The sequence below is a fragment of the Sciurus carolinensis genome, chromosome 2 (assembly GCF_902686445.1).
Source record: "Sciurus carolinensis chromosome 2, mSciCar1.2, whole genome shotgun sequence".
NCBI classification, from domain to species: Eukaryota; Metazoa; Chordata; class Mammalia; order Rodentia; family Sciuridae; genus Sciurus; species Sciurus carolinensis.
The window spans coordinates 124029942-124045815 of NC_062214.1; the positions used below are offsets into that span (position 1 = coordinate 124029942).

The 15874-nt window shown below is 40.1% G+C and overlaps 1 protein-coding gene across 1 annotated transcript in view; it reads right to left on the reverse strand.

Moving 5' to 3' along the window:
• Chd8 (chromodomain helicase DNA binding protein 8) overlaps positions 1–1101 on the reverse strand; it is a 50277-nt gene extending 49176 nt beyond the window's left edge. The window contains 1 exon segment of the mRNA XM_047539446.1: positions 1044–1101. The gene's annotated coding sequence lies outside the window, so the exon portion shown is untranslated.
• Between the last annotated feature and the right edge of the window lie 14773 nt (positions 1102–15874).

The following is a 15874-nucleotide window of genomic DNA, read 5'->3' on the forward strand; positions in this document are numbered from 1 at the left end:
AAAGATTCAGAAAAGAATAAACTATTTTACTTCAAAGTGTAAATCTTGTTGTTGGAAACTGTATCCTTTTCAAGAGGATCAGCTGCAGATAGACATAAACACAGGTTATTGAATCACAAGATGGGTAGAAGCAGCTTAATTTAAATGAGAAATCTCTTGAAAGTAAAATAATCAGGAGGGTTAAAATAAAAATCGCCAATGTAATTTTAGAGGGGAAGCAGTTAAAAACTATACCATGGAGATATTTGTGAGACCCACAAAGTCTCAAATCTTATTCAGAAATGGCAAATAAATACCCAAAGCAAATGTAATAACAAGTTAGGGTCAAGAAGGTATCAGGATGGAAGGACACAAGACCATAAAAAAATGGAACTATTAACTTGGAGCTACTCAAATTGCCTCAAAAAGACCAAGATTCTAGGTCATTTTCTCTACCTTCACCATCCTTACTACCAAATGTATGTCTACTGTTTTCATTTTCCAATTACTGAAGGAGAAGGTACTACACCTCAGTGAGGGTTATGGACATTTGGGGCAAATATGGCTGGTAAAGTATGCTCTTCTTTATAAATAGGGAAAGCCAAATAGGCAACTGTGAAAGCTAAAACCATGTATTTAAAGGAGGTAAAGGAGAAACTACAGAAATTATGCACTTATATGGGGAAAAAGAAGGAGTCAGGTAAGGAAGTTAAGAGGTTGATGGAGAGGAAAACGCGACTGGGGGTGGGGGTGGGGGGGACCCGGGTACATTACCTGCTTATATTGCCAGGGTTCGTGTCAGTAAGGCCCGCAGCATAGGCGGGAGATTTCAGGCCACTGGCACCCCCAAAATGGAGATGAGGTACATGCACTTGAGGGAGAAAGCTAGCGGGGGGTGCCCTCCAGGGTGGGGATGGCCAAGACGAAAAGATGCGGGGGGGTGGGGGTGTGGATGCCTTGGGTAGAAGCAACGTTAGGACGGAAGTACAGGCTGAGGGGCCCAACAATCCCTGAGGGAGAAAATGAGCTGTGCCTCACCCAGTGGTAGAGAGAGATGGCTTTACCTGCAGCGGCCGTGGGGGGCCGGTTCGCCCCTCTCGCTGTCTCTCCAGCACCAGTTCCCCCTCCTCCTGCGCAACCTAACTTGATGCTCCTGCCCGCCCCGTGTTCTCACTGGCTGAAGGCCCCTGCCACTCAACACAGGCGCAGAGACGCAAAACAGCGCAAAGGGTGGGACTAGAAAGAACTCCCCCTCCCCCTCCTCCGCATGTTAGGTTGAGAGCGCACGGAGAGGCCTATCCGGTTTCTAGGGCCCAGGCGAAGCCTGCAGCTTGATTAAAAAAAAAAAAAGTGGAAAGGTTGGGGGCCTGGCCCAAAGAACAGTTTTATGGTGTAGGAAATCAGTCCTGGGGATTAAATTCCCTACTATGTACCTACACAGTATTCTGCACTCCTAAGAGTGTAAAACTCCGGAGGGAGGGTTCCGCACTAGGCCAGCTCCGCCTCCCTCTGGAACCCTGGCCTTCCAGCAATCCTGTCAACACCTTTCCTATAGTGACTATACCTTATCCCACTACACAGCGCAAGGTGCCAAATCCTCCCTCCACAGTAGGAGTCAATACAGTGGCTGGAATATGGAGCCTTTTACTCTTAAAAGATAAAGCACTCTACCACAACCCATAGAGCTGGCTTGCATTCTTGACATTTTAACCCTTCAGCAGCAGCAGTGCTTTCTAGAAAGTTATCTTGGATGCCCTCTAACAAACATCCCGGCCCTCTACCTCCCCAAAACACATATCCATTCCCTACTCTCAAAAGAGGTCTCCCACCCTTACGTCTCTTGAAATAGCCTGTTTGACATATCGGTGAGTGCCCACTTTGCAATGCCACTTGATACCACTCTTAATAATTCCCCTAAAACCCCAGCGTGATGGTAAGCAAGGTTAAATCCCCCAAAGGAAACTGTTATTTAAAAAAACAAACAAAAAAGCAGTTGCTTCCCTCCTGATCACTAGTTCCCCTGAAAAATAACTATCCTCAACACTGAAATTCTAATTTCTATAACCTAGGACAAATACAATACAAACTAGGAAGATCAATTTGGTCTTAGATTTCTTATTTTTAAAGGGTCTAGTTTTACCCCGAGGTATGCTAGAAATATCCAATTAGTACTCTGTGGGTAGCAATACTATTTCCCATTCATTCTGGCTCAAAACCTCAGAAGGTATCTCTGAAACCTCCTTCTGTATCTACCATTCAATCATTTACCAAGTCCCACTGACATTCTTACAAAATTTAAAAGACAGATTTTGTGGCTAGCAAAGACTTTGGTTATCGTAACAAGTCAACCGGCTTGACATACAGATGAGAAAACTGAGCTGGGTGCACATAGTGGTGCACACCTGTAATCCCAGCAACCCAGGAGGACTGAGGCAAAAGGACTGCAAGTCTGAGTGAGACCAGTCTTAGCAACCTAGGCCTAAGCAACTTAGCATGAGACTGTTTCAAAATAAAAAAAAAAGGGCTGGGGGTGCAGTTCAGTGGTAGTGTCCTTGGGTTCAATCTCTAATACCACAAGAAAAAAAGGGGTGCAATGAGAGACACACTAAGTGTTTAATGATTTGACTACAAACCTAAGTGGCAAAGTCAGCATTCATACATCTGACTCCTATTTCTACCACCATCTTCCTTTTTTTTATGCATGATCTCTCTTCCTACTAATCCATTCTGCTACCAAATTAATTTCCTAAAACACAATATGACCAAATCAACCTCATGCTAAATTCTTAAAGGATTCTGTTACTTAAGACATAAATTTTAAGACCACATCTTGCCTTTTAGACTTACTTCCACTATTATTATCTATATACATTTGTGAGCTAGTCAAAAAAAAGACAACTTATTATTGCCATACTTTTTTTTCATCTGGGTCTACCTAATACTGCTGCCTTCAAATTATACACCATCATTAATTCATTTCATTGCTAAGATCTTACTTATTTTCTAAGATCTACATCAAATGCCTCTTCACTCATTAGCTCTACACTTATTGAGTATATCAACATTGATGTACCAACTAATTTGCTAGTATTGGGATCCAAAGATAAATATAAGATACATTTCTTACCCTCAATTCAGAGTATTTGTATACATGTGGGGAAAGAATGGTTGGGACTCTGATAACAGTGACAAATTGATAATAACCGATTATAATATGAGGTGATATAATACAAGGTGATAATGAAATCAGCAGGGTTATTACAGTAACACAGAGAAAAAGAAATTAAGGAGAAAAAGATACAAAAGAAATAGTTTCTTAAAAGTTAAGGAAGAGCTAAGGAAGGTGGGGAGGTAAGGTAGGCCATAAGAATGGGATACTCAGGCAGCAGAGACAGTAAAAGGAAAGACAATGATAGACAAGGGGAAGAAACTGTTTTTCCTTCAGTAGTTCAGTCTTGTCAAAATGTAAATCACAAAGAAACTGGAGGGAGATGAGGATGAAGGGATAGGTAAGGGTCAAACAATAGAGGACACTGAATATGACATTAAGGCATTTTTTTTACAGGCAGATTAAGACGCCTGAGAAAAATGGAATGACATGAACAGAACTACATTTTGGTTAGGTAACTGGCTGGGGCGGGGGCAGGGGTGTTAGAGGATACAGAATCAAGAGGCTGCTTTGAGAGACCATGAAAGAGTTGCACTGTGGATATTTGCTGATTTTTTCTCCCTGCTCAATGACCAAAAGGTCCCTTCCTATATTGTGGGAATAGGGAGGAATCTTCAGTGGGAAACTAGATCTCATCTATCTATAAAGCCAGGGAGGAGCGGTTAGGTCCCTTCCTCCCCCTCCTGACACAGAAATATGAACATGACCTAGGCTGATTCAAATGGACACTCCTACTAGTGAACTATGACTTAGAAGCAATAATGCAAAGACTCAAGAACAAGCTGGATGTGGTGGTGCACACCTGTAATGCAAGTGACTTGGGAGGCGAGACATGAATATCACAAGTTTAAGAATATCAGCCTCAATAATTTAGCAATGTCGAAAGCAACTTAGTGAGACCATTTAAAAAAAAAAAAAAAAGGCCCAGATCAACTAGTCAGATAGTATCTGGCAATGGGATACAATAGGGTTCTACTGCAGCATCCTCTACAGACTGTTCAGTGTTGTGACCCTGATTCCTGATCTCTGTGGTCAGGTCTCGATTTCTGCCCATTTTCTAAACCAAGTTCTCTAACATTCCCATTAATTTTTTAAGCCATACAATCATCTTCCAATAAATTCTCTTTCTGCTTAAGTCAGTTCAAAGATGATCTCAGTTGTTTGCAACCAAGAATCCTAATGAGATGCATAAAAACTGAATTAGAGCAATATGGTTCAAAAGAAAATGATGGAAAGGAAAGGACATGGGGCTAAATATACTTAGGGGAATAAAAATCAATAGAACCTAGAGTTTAGAGGGATAGATGAGTTCAGTCATATTGAATTTGAGTTTCTTACAGCACGCTGGTGACATTCAAAGAAGGTTGGTTGTATAAGTCTAAAAGTCTGGCTTGGTGATAGATTTAGATGTCTGTCAACATCTAAGTGGTAGGTATAAGCATGAAGATTATCTAGGGAATGTGAAGAACACACCACGTGTAAGATAAACTACCCAAATATTATTGGGAGACAATAGAAAATAGTAGCATCTAAAGTACTGGAGAACCCATGTCCATTTCGAACAAAGTAGTTGCTATTTATCTCCAAGTTTTGTCATATGAAATACACATCTACGGTTGACAGAACTTCACATTTTTCAAAAATGATAGAAACAAAGAGTTTTATGAAGCTGGCACCGTAGCACACACCTGTAATCCCAGCAGCTCAGGAGGCTGAGGCAGGAAGATTGAGTTCAAAACCAGTCTCAGCAATTTAGCAAGGTCCTAAGCAACTCAGACAGACCCTGTTTTAAGACAGGGTCTTTAAGTCTGTTTTAAGACAGACTCTGTCTTATAAAAAAAAGGGGTGGGGATGTGGCTCAGTGGCTAAGCACCCCTGGGTTAAATCCCCAGTGCCAAAAAAAAAAAAAAAAAGTTTTATGAAAAATCTTCTAGATTTTAAATGTAGACGATTAATTTTTAAAATACTATAAACATGCAGGTTAAACAAAACACTTAGCTGAAGCCCTAATTATGTGTGATTTTTGTTGGAGAATAGTTAAGGAACAGCCTGAACAGAATAAGGTATGCCAACTGAAGCAGGTAGAAAAGGAAGAACTAGAGAAGTAGGAGAGTTCAGTGTCACAGAAGCAAAGAGAGAAGAAATTTCCTGCGGGAAGAGTGATATAGCAAACGAAGCAAAAATGTCGAATAATATAAGCATTAAAATGTCCACTGGATTTATGATGTCTACATTTCACTGTCAAGTCAGAAGTAAACTACAATAGCTACAAGCTATTGTAGCATTTTGTTTAGTCCTCTTGTATTTTACTTATATTTGTACATGGAGGGACTTGGGTTCAAATTTTGGTCCTACCTAGTAAATTAGTCTTTCTGAGTCTAGTTCATTTCTCCATATGAAGAAGATAAAAGTATCAAGATACAGGGCTATTTATAAGGATTAAAGAAAACACCTAACACAGTACTTGAAACATAACTATTATGTCCTAGGAGATATTGAACAAATGTGTCTGGATAGACAATTGGGGGAAAAAAATCTGCTCTTACCAACATCTGTATCTGCCCAAGAGATGTTAATCAGTCTTAGAGGACATCAGTATCCAGATTAATGGCTTCCAAAATATTTAATTTCGGCAGGCCAATATCTGTAAGCTTGAACATGCACTCTAGCTTCTGTTACCTCTCTAGTAAACCTAATTTTGCTGTTATGGTTATGGAACAGGTGACTGAACCCAAGGCCTCATGCATGCTAAGGAAACACTCCACCACTAAGCTAAGAGCTACATCCCTAGCCCTGCCACCCCACAATTCATTCCCGCTTTTTTTGTAGTACTGACAATTGAACCCAGAAACACTCTACCTCTAAGATTCATCCCCTGTCCCTTTTATTTTTATTTTGAGACAGAATCTCCCTAAATGGCCCAGGCTGACCTCAAATTTGCAATCTTCCTGCCTCAGTTTCCCAAGTAGATGAGATTACAGGCTTGTACCATCACACCCTGCCTAATCAGCCTAATAAAAGGCACACAGAAATAGCTATGTTTTAGGTTCTCTAAAGTCCAAAGTTAATGTTCAAATAACTGGCTTCATTCAGTATCCAACTTTGAGTGATGACAACTGGGCAGGGTGGTGCATAGCTATAATCCCAGCAACTCTGGAGGCTGAGGCAGGAGGTGGATTGCAAATCAGAGGCCAGCCTCAGCAAATTGGTGAGATCCTATCTCAAAACACTAAATAAATAAATAAATAAATAAATAAATAAATAGATAGATAGACAGATAGACAGACAGACAGATAGATAGATAGGAGTAGGGACTTAGTTCAGAGGTAAAGTGCCCCTGGATAGTCCCTAAATATCCCTCAAATTCATCTACTGACTTAATTTATCATCTTCACATCCCTAGACTATTGTATTGCCTTCTAACTGGTTCTTTTCTTTTCCATTCTGCATTTTTTTTTTTTTTTTTTTTGCAGTGCTGGAGATTTGAATCCAGGGCCTTACATATGTTGGCTCTACCACTGAACTACACCTTCAGCTCAATTAGCTTTTCTTTTCTATTTTCTTGGTTCTGAGGATTGAAGCCTAGAGCACTTAACCACTGAGTCACACCCCCAGCTCTTTTTCATTTTGAGACAGTCTCACTAAGTTACTTAGGACCTCACTACATTGCTGAGGCTGGCCTTCAACTTGCAATCCTCCTGCCTCAGTCTTCTGAGTTGCTGGGATTATAGGTGTGCACCACCATGCCTGGCCCAGACGTTCTTAACAAGTCTGAAATAACTACCTTTATTTCTCAGATGAGGAACTGAATGAGGTACAGAGGTATGTAAGTTGCCCAATATCCTATAATGAGTGAAAAGTGGTGACAGATTCAAATTTAGACAGTGCAGCTTCAGAAATATTTTTTTAACCTTTACTTTATTCACTTATTTATATGAGGTGCTGAGAATCAAACCCAGTGCCTCACACATGCTAGGCAAGTACTCAAGCACTGAGCCACAACCCCAGCCCCAGAAACCACATTCTTAACTTCCAATATGTTGTTATACGCTCCTATTATAAATTCCTCTTAATATTCAATACTTCCCCTTTGTAGTAGAGATTGAATAACTGAGTATATCATTAGTTATTTGATGTCCTTCCCTGCCCTATTAGAATGCAAGTTCCTCAAGGGCAAGGACTGTGTGTTACTTGTTCAGGTGGTAATAGATATTCAATGTACTTTTGCTGAAGGAATGCAATGAACTTCCAGCGAAAGTTATGTAGGCGTCAAACTACAGAAGGGTAATGTGGAGGTTTCTGAGCAAAGGCAATGGATTCACTCACAGCAGTGACAAAAAAAAGGTCAGTGACACAACTTTCCCATCAGAAACATTTAGAAGAGACACCATAACATAAGCTCATCATCATGTTTTAGTACCCAAAGCAGACACAGCTTTTACATATAGCAAAAGGAGCTATACACAATACACATCAAAGGCTTTTTTAGGGAGCTGGGAATGTAGATCAGTGGTAGAGTGCTTGCTCAGCATGCATGAAAACATGGGTTTGATCCCCAGTAGCCCCCCCAACATACAACTTTTCTGTAAGTGTAATAACCACTGTTGAAAATAATGAAATTTTAGTTATCCTCTGTAGGTTTAGGATCATAATGCCTTAGTGGTAACCAGTTTACAGCTATGGCAAGAAGTAAATGGATGACACTATACATTTATGACTCAAAAATATGGCATGGATCATTTTTTAAGTCAACCTCATTGTAGATTTTTTCTCCCCAATAAAACCCTAGTGTTTTAGCCTAAGTGTGAAGACAGAAAATAAGAGCCTAATATTTAAGGATGACTGCTCTTAGGTCAATTTAAGACAATCTGGCTGAACATGTCTGTAATGCTGGTGGCTGGGAAGGCTGAGGTAGGAGGATCCCAAGTTCAAAGCCAGTCTCAGCAAGTTAGTGAGGCCCTGTGTCAAAATAAAAAAATAAAAAGGGGGACATGACTCAGTGGTAAAGCACCCCTGGGTTCAATCCCCAATACTAAAAAGAGAGAGAGATACAAAAGTAAAAGGAAATTTCATATGCTCAGTGTTCTACAACTGTTAAAGGTACAGCTTTAACAAGTTACTAAATGCCTACCTGTCTCATACTGTGGTCAAAGACAGTTATCCTACAGGAGTCAGCACTGAACTTTTAAATGGGGGGAGACTGGATAACAAATAGGGTTTTGAAGTCAGACAGACCAGAGTCCTACTCTTGGTTGTTATCTACCTAAGTCTTATTTTTTTTCTCTTCTGTAACATCCCATTTATTTCAGAGTAATCCTAAAGATTAAAAGATATGAATACATAATGCTTGGCACATAGTAGGCAAATAAAGAAATGTATTATTAGCCCTCATCCAGTATTTTAAAACAGCACCAATAAAGGCTTATCTCAAAGCAAAATTATTACTTGTAGACTCAACACAGCTGATGTACTAAGCAGAATCAGGTGGGATACTGAAATATATATGGAAGTTTCACAATTAGAATAGCAGGACTGCTGGGCATGATGAAAGGACTCTAGTACTACCATGCTGAGAAAGCAGTACAACCCTTTAACCTCCTAACCATGGAATAGACTTCAACCAGCACTGATATCTAAGGCAACTTCCCAGGTAATTCAACTAATCATTTTCATGTTTGTAGGAATATGCCACTATTTCATAAGTACTCCATTTACTTCATAAAACCTGCTTGTGAGGCTGAGCACAATGGCACATTGCCTGCAATCCCAGCCACCTGGGAGGTTGAGGCAGGAGGATTGCTAGTTCAAGGCCAGCCTCAGCAACTTGGCAAGGCCCTAAGCAATTTAATGATACCCTATCTCAAAAAAAAATAAATAAATAAATAAAAAAAATGCTGAGGGTGTAGCTCAGTGTTAAAGGGCTCCTGGGTTCAGTCCCTAATAAAGGGAGGAACAGTGTGGATCTTCTTGTAGTAACAGATTTCTCCAACTTCAGGCTATCCCTAGGTAGTTCTCAGGCCTACCTAAAGTTTACTACCTTAGCTTTGGACTCTCATGATTTTCAGGAAAGAAATGAAAGGAAGTGTTCTCATATATGAGACCTCATTACAAAAAAAAAAAAAAAAAAAAAAAAAAGAAAGAAAGAGAGAAACAGGACTTAATTGGAGATATAACTGAAGAGCAGGCAAAGCACTGCATTTTATAAGAGAATTCATATGCAAATAAAGGAAGAGATGGCGGATGTGCCCCACCTCCCCCCAGGAAGGGGTAAAATTTAGAAAAATAAACAAATAAAATAAATAACTTGAATTCTGAGGAGAAGCATTTAAGAATAAAACACTGAGTTCAGTTTTCATGAAAAATCTTACATTCAGTTTACCTAGGTAAATGTATACCTGATAAAATCATGTTCCACATGAAAAAATCTCTGTTGATTTGAGTTCTAAATAGGCAACCAAAGTAAAGAAACTTCTACAACCAACCAAAAGAACTTCTCATATCACTAATGGGACAATACACTTCTGAATACTGATGCCTCAAAGGAATAAGCCCTAAAGATGTCTGCACTGCATCCTCAAAAGATGTAGAAATAAAGAAAGCAGAAAATTCCAAATAATGAGCACAAAAAGCAACTGGAGAAACCCTAAAGACTTAACAACTCATTAATAACTTTCCTGTCAAATAAAATAAAGAATTCAGTTAAGGGGCTGTGGGTATAGCTCAGTGCTAGAGCATGTGCTAAGCATCTTCTGGGCTCAAACCCCAGAATGAGAGAGTACACACACACACACATACACACACACACACAAAGAAAGAAAGAAGGAAAGAAAAAGAAGGAAAAAAGCATTCAGCGAATATATAACCCTTCTCAGAAAGTTACTGATATAGTCTTTGAAGTTATAGACTCTCAAAAGAAAAAGGTGTTATTATGGAATTACTAATTACTAGAATACTGGGACTTATCAAAAAAAGGGTTAGCACTATCACATTTAAGGTGCCAATATACAAGGAGAAAAGAAGCACAGTTCTGAATACTATTACCTAACAATTTCAGTAGCATGCCATTTAATTATCTTTTCTTAATGAAATAAAATCTGAAAATAACATAAAATGAAGTGACACTGTAAATTTCTCTGGTGTTGTAGGGCAAATAATGAGTCTTTCAACAACAAAGTCAATCCTTGATTAGCAATTATGAACATCAATAAATAATTTTTCTGGGAACTCTTCAAATTAATGAGAACAGTACACTGATAATCCGGACTTGAAGAAACTAGAACTTTGTCTAGGCTCCTTACACATTTACATGGCTTGACTATACTCCTGGACCCATTCCTGCTGAAGACAAATGTAAAGCAATTATCTAGGCCAGGCTAATTTCTATCTATGCCTACTGGATTTTTTATTATTATAATAACAGTTAATAGATAGAAATTGTTTCATTTTAAAAGGTTTCCTATAGAATGGAGTTGTGGCTCAGTGGTAGAGCGCTTGCCTAGCACATATGAGGTACTAGGTTCAATCCTCAGCACCACATAAAAATAATTAAAAAAACAAAGGTATTGTGTCCATCTACAACTAAAAAAAAAAAAAAAGTTTCCTGTCGAAATCTTGCCAAGTTGCAAGATATAAAGTTGACCATTTTGCTTCATATGTGACATTATGAACCCAAAAACCCTAGTGAAGGACAGAAAATAATGGATAATGAAAAGGCAAACAAACAAAAACAAATGTTACCTATACAACAGCTTAATGAGAAACTTCAGAGATTAACATACTTTGTAGCTTAAATTTTAAATGTCAGTAACTTCGTAGCCTAAATTTTTAAACATCACTTAGCCATTGAGGTGGCTGAGGCAGGAGAATCCCAAGCTTCAGGACAGCCTGGACAACCTGGCAAGAACCTCAGCAACTTAGAAAGACTTTGTCTCAAAAACTAAAAAATGACTGGAGATGTAGCTCAGTGGTAAAGCACCCTAGGTTCAATCCCCAGTACAAAAAATACATACATACATACATAAAAATAAAAAGAACTAGTGATGTAGATCAGTGGTAAAATGCCCCTGTGTTCAATTCCCAGTACCAAAGGGGGGAAATAAAAAGTTTAAACTTCAATAACTACAAAAAGGTGAACTTGGTTCACCACACAACTACAAAGAAAAATTTAAAGGCAGTATGAAATAGAATTAGAAAACACACACACACAAAAGAGCTAAATTGTGACATATAAAACAAAACACATATTAAATAAAACACATATAAAACAAAACTGAGAGATTAAAGGGGAAAAGGTTATCCAGCACAAAGTTTAGAATGCAGTACGTGGTTAAATAAACTTTTAGGTAATAGGAAACTGTTGTTGCATATAAATACAACAGTTAGGGAGTAGGAACCAAAGGAAATACATCTTGAAAATTGGAGTCTCTACATTCCTTTCAAGATGATAATGATCATCAACTTTGTGATGCAAAAAGAATAAAAAATTTGTTAAAGAGGAAATACAAAAATTTCAAATTGAGTGCCAGGAAACATGATAATCTATCAATGAATCAAATGCTATAAGTAAAATAGTAAATACCAGGGTGGTCACAATAGTGCAAGAACAGATCACAAAAAGACCTGCAGATAAGGAACTTGCTTAAATGCAAGTACAAAAGGACACAGTGACTTTTAGGATTGAGAGAAATGTCTATCTTCTGTTTTTCTCCCAAATATTAGGTTCAATGTAACCTCAGAAGACAGCTTAACTCTTCCAGGACTATTGACAAACAATATTACTAAAGCATTTAGCCTCATCTTAATGTTACAGTCCCTTCATAGATGAGAACATTCAATTTCATTCTTTCAGTAAGCAAGCATAGTTTTAGCATCTACAAATTAATATTAAATGGTAGTATTGCATTAAAAAAAAAACCACCCATTCAGAGGTATTCAATGGTTTATTTTAAACACTGCCTTCATTATGTTCTGCTACCTATCAGAAACACCATCCATATAAAATATCATTTTTTTCTGGTTATAATCAAACTTCTGGAATAGTGAGTCCTACAATTACAAGATTCCTCTACCTCATCATCCAGGGGTGATAGAGCAAAGGTGTTCCTGGGAAATACCAGGTCTGTGTTTTCTAGTGATTCACAACCACCTCAATGGACACATTTTCTATCCATATCTAAATGAATTTTGTTGGGCTGGGGATGCAGCTTGGTGGTAGAGCACTTGCCTAGAAAGCACTGGGCCCTGGATTTGAACCCCAGCACCCTCTCCCCCACAAAAAAGGAAATTTGTTAATTTGATAACAGACAAAATAACAGGCCAGATTCACAAGACAGATCAAGCAAAAAGAAGGTATGACCTGTGCAAGTACCTATACAAGTACCTCCATGAAATCACTTATCCCAATCCATCACTCCTTGCTATTTCCATTTCAAACCTCCTGAGCCTGCCTCATTTGGCGGAGTGGTTGGGGGTTCTAGGATTGACTCCAGGGATTCACACATGCTAAACACATGCTCTACCACTAGCTACACTCCAGTTCCCCCCACAGCCTGTCTCTTCAAGGCAGATGTCTACTCTCTCTTTGGCCAATGTCCTTTGCCTTGCCTTGCAGACCCACTGGAATGCTACTCTTGCAACAGAAGATCTTCTTAAACAGAAAATGTTGTTTTTCTTATCACTCTTTTTTTTAGGTGTTGAAACAATTCCAAAATAGTTTCCTGCATTTGGCACCATGAAGTTGACTACAACTTGTTCAGGAACCTACTGGGGTGACTATACAAAAGAAAGACATTACTTAAGACGTTATTCAAATCCAAACTCACTTTCTAGTACCGAATATGCTCCATACCAGTTGGGACCTCAACGCAAAAAGGGAATCCTTGACTGAGTTGATAAACTCAGAAAACAGAGATACGTGATCTGTGGATGCTGTGATGGTGGGATGCAGCAGACATTGATAATGCAGTTCCCATGGTTTCTGAGACTTTCCAGTGTCCATTCTTCAAGAGAGAACGCCATAGAGTTGTAAATTTTTGACTTCTAGCTCACTTTGCACGTTCATCAAAAAGCGACTAATCCACTACATACCTCTTCTATGAAGACCTTAATTACTTCACAACTGCCTCTTAAAAGGAGGCGGCTGCATTTGCACAGCTGCTGCAATGGCAGAGAAATTCCCTGCGACACTAGAGACAGGTAAATAAAGAGATTGCGTTCGCTATGAGGTAGGGGGAGAGGTCCCGTGCCAGTGAAGAGTTTACATAATGCAACAGAAATCCAGTGAGCTCTGCAGACCTGTCAAAGGAGATGCAAGACTTGAGCTCTCCTTTCCCACCATCTCTACATACTCTCCAACAGCCTACTCTTCATTGCCAGAAGACACACGGAAATTACACCTAAAAGTGAACAACAATCTGCATACGCTCCCTATGCTTTCCTATCCACTTTTATTATTAAATAAAAGAGAGAAGAAGGAAGGAAGGTAGGTAGGTAGGTAGGTAGGTAAAAGCCTTAATCTCCCACTTGAGTCCAAAGTATGAAGTAACCAAGCGGAGCCGGGGAGTTTTTTCTACTCTGATGGGGGAAGAACAACAAGGCGCTGCCTCAAATCTACACCACGCCCAGTATTGCAATGACAAGCACTAAAAACTCCATGGTGGCCCAAGCAGCCCCCTCGAAGCGTGGCCCCGCTCGGACCCCGCGGCCCGGCAGCCGCCCTCTCCCCCGGCCTCTCACAAAGGAGAATGGTTCAGTCCGGACCATCATCCAGCACCTGATCCCTCACAACTGGGGGACGGGCAGGGGCCGCGAGAGAGGGGAGGCACGATGAGTTACTGAAGCCATTCTGAAAGCCAGAGCTTTTGGAAAGACTCTTGGCCAGCACTGAAGAGCAGGCGTGAGCGGGAAGCCTACCTGAAAAGTCCTGGTGCTTCCTTCCAGTCAGCGTTTCAACTCACCGTCTCGGAGAACAAGGCGCCTTCCGGCGGAGCATGGCCAGCCCTCGCCTCAATCTAGCTTGCTAGTAGTCCATTCTCCCTGGGGTCCGCCTACCTTCGCTCCCTCCCACCAATGGCGGGGCCGAAGCCTGGCCTCTTCCAGTGGGGTTGTGTGAACGCCATCCAGGAAGTCTCTTGAGGTGGGAGGTCCTAAAAGGCTGAGGAGGGTACGTAGGCAACCACAGATATGCCTGATTGAAAATAAAATCTGGCGGCAGCTCGGCCCTCACGGCTCAGTTCGCAGGTGAACGGGCTCCTCGGCATCTTTTTGACCCTCTCCGTTGGGGGCGCTCTAAACTTACACATTTAGTTACCTGTTTCAGGGAAGCCATCTTGGATCGGGCCGGCGCCAGGCGGGCGGGGAGGGGAGGGGGTGCCTGGAGAATTTTCGGCTTTCTGTCCGACTGTCTGTCCAGCCCCAACATACCCTCCTACAGAGAGGCTGTCCTCAGTCATAGAGAGGAACTTTGCAATACTGAATGTGATTAAAAGCAACTACCACCACCCTCTCACCTAACTACAGGATCGATGAGGTCTACCAAATCAGAAAAACAAAAATCAGTTCTTGAAATTAGAGCCGGCGTTACCACTTCTTAGGGCAATTCTTTATAATCACCTCATTCTTGAAGATATCAGCACATCACTAACACGGATAACTTCCAATTTTTATACTTCACCTTTTTTTTTGGCACTGGGGATTTAACCTTTTTATTTTTAAGATAGGTGTCAAGATAGGGTCTCGCTAAATTACTGAGGCTGGTCTCATATTTGAGATCCTCTGGCCTCAGCCTCCAGAGTTGCTGGTATTACAGGGGCGCCCCTCGATGTTGGCTTTACTTACAAGTTTTCCATGTTCTGACTCTGAAAACAGTACTCAGAAATACTAATTTTCAAGGAATAGTTTGATTTAAAAGAGACTTAAAATTGGTCAATAGATCAAAACTATTCATGAATACATTTGGTGCAAACCATGAACTTGTGAGACTTCTATGTAAGGAGGAAGGTCCATTAGGAGACAGCCTTAGAAACACTGCCACTTTTTAAAATTTTTTTTTCATATTTTTTCAGTTGTTGATGGATCTTTATTTATATGCAGTGCTGAGAATGGAACCCAGAGCCTCTCACATGCTAGGCATCAAGTGCCCTACCACTGAGCCACAGCCCTAACCCAACATAGTCTCTTAAATACCTGTATAAATGTTGAAAAAAGGAATAATTTCATTGTAGGTGAAATTGCACTCAATGAGAAAGATGTTATGTATTTCCCAACCTTATTCTCTATTGCTATTTACACTTTGCTACAGGATGTTTTGAAGGGATTCCTTCCAGATTAGAGGGATTTCTCAAGTAGTAACATAGTTGCACCGTTCATACATGTTGAGAAGTCATCTGAGGGCAGTCACTGAGGCATAGGCCTCTAATCCTAGCAACTATGGAGGCTGAGGCAGGGAGACTCCAAGTTTCAGGTCAGCTCAGGCAACTTAGCAAGACCCTGACTCAAATAATAAAAAAAGGGTTGATGATGGAGCGCAGTAGCAGAGCACCCTTGGATTCCATCCCCAGCACCAAAACAAAACAAAACAAAACAAAAACCTCCTGTCTACTACCATTTTATCAAATTTGAGGATTTGAGGTATTAGGATTTATCAAAAAAATGTGTTTATCTGTAAATACATATACAGATAGGATCTTAATTACCAATGGTTTCCAGAATGAGTCTGATATCCTTCTG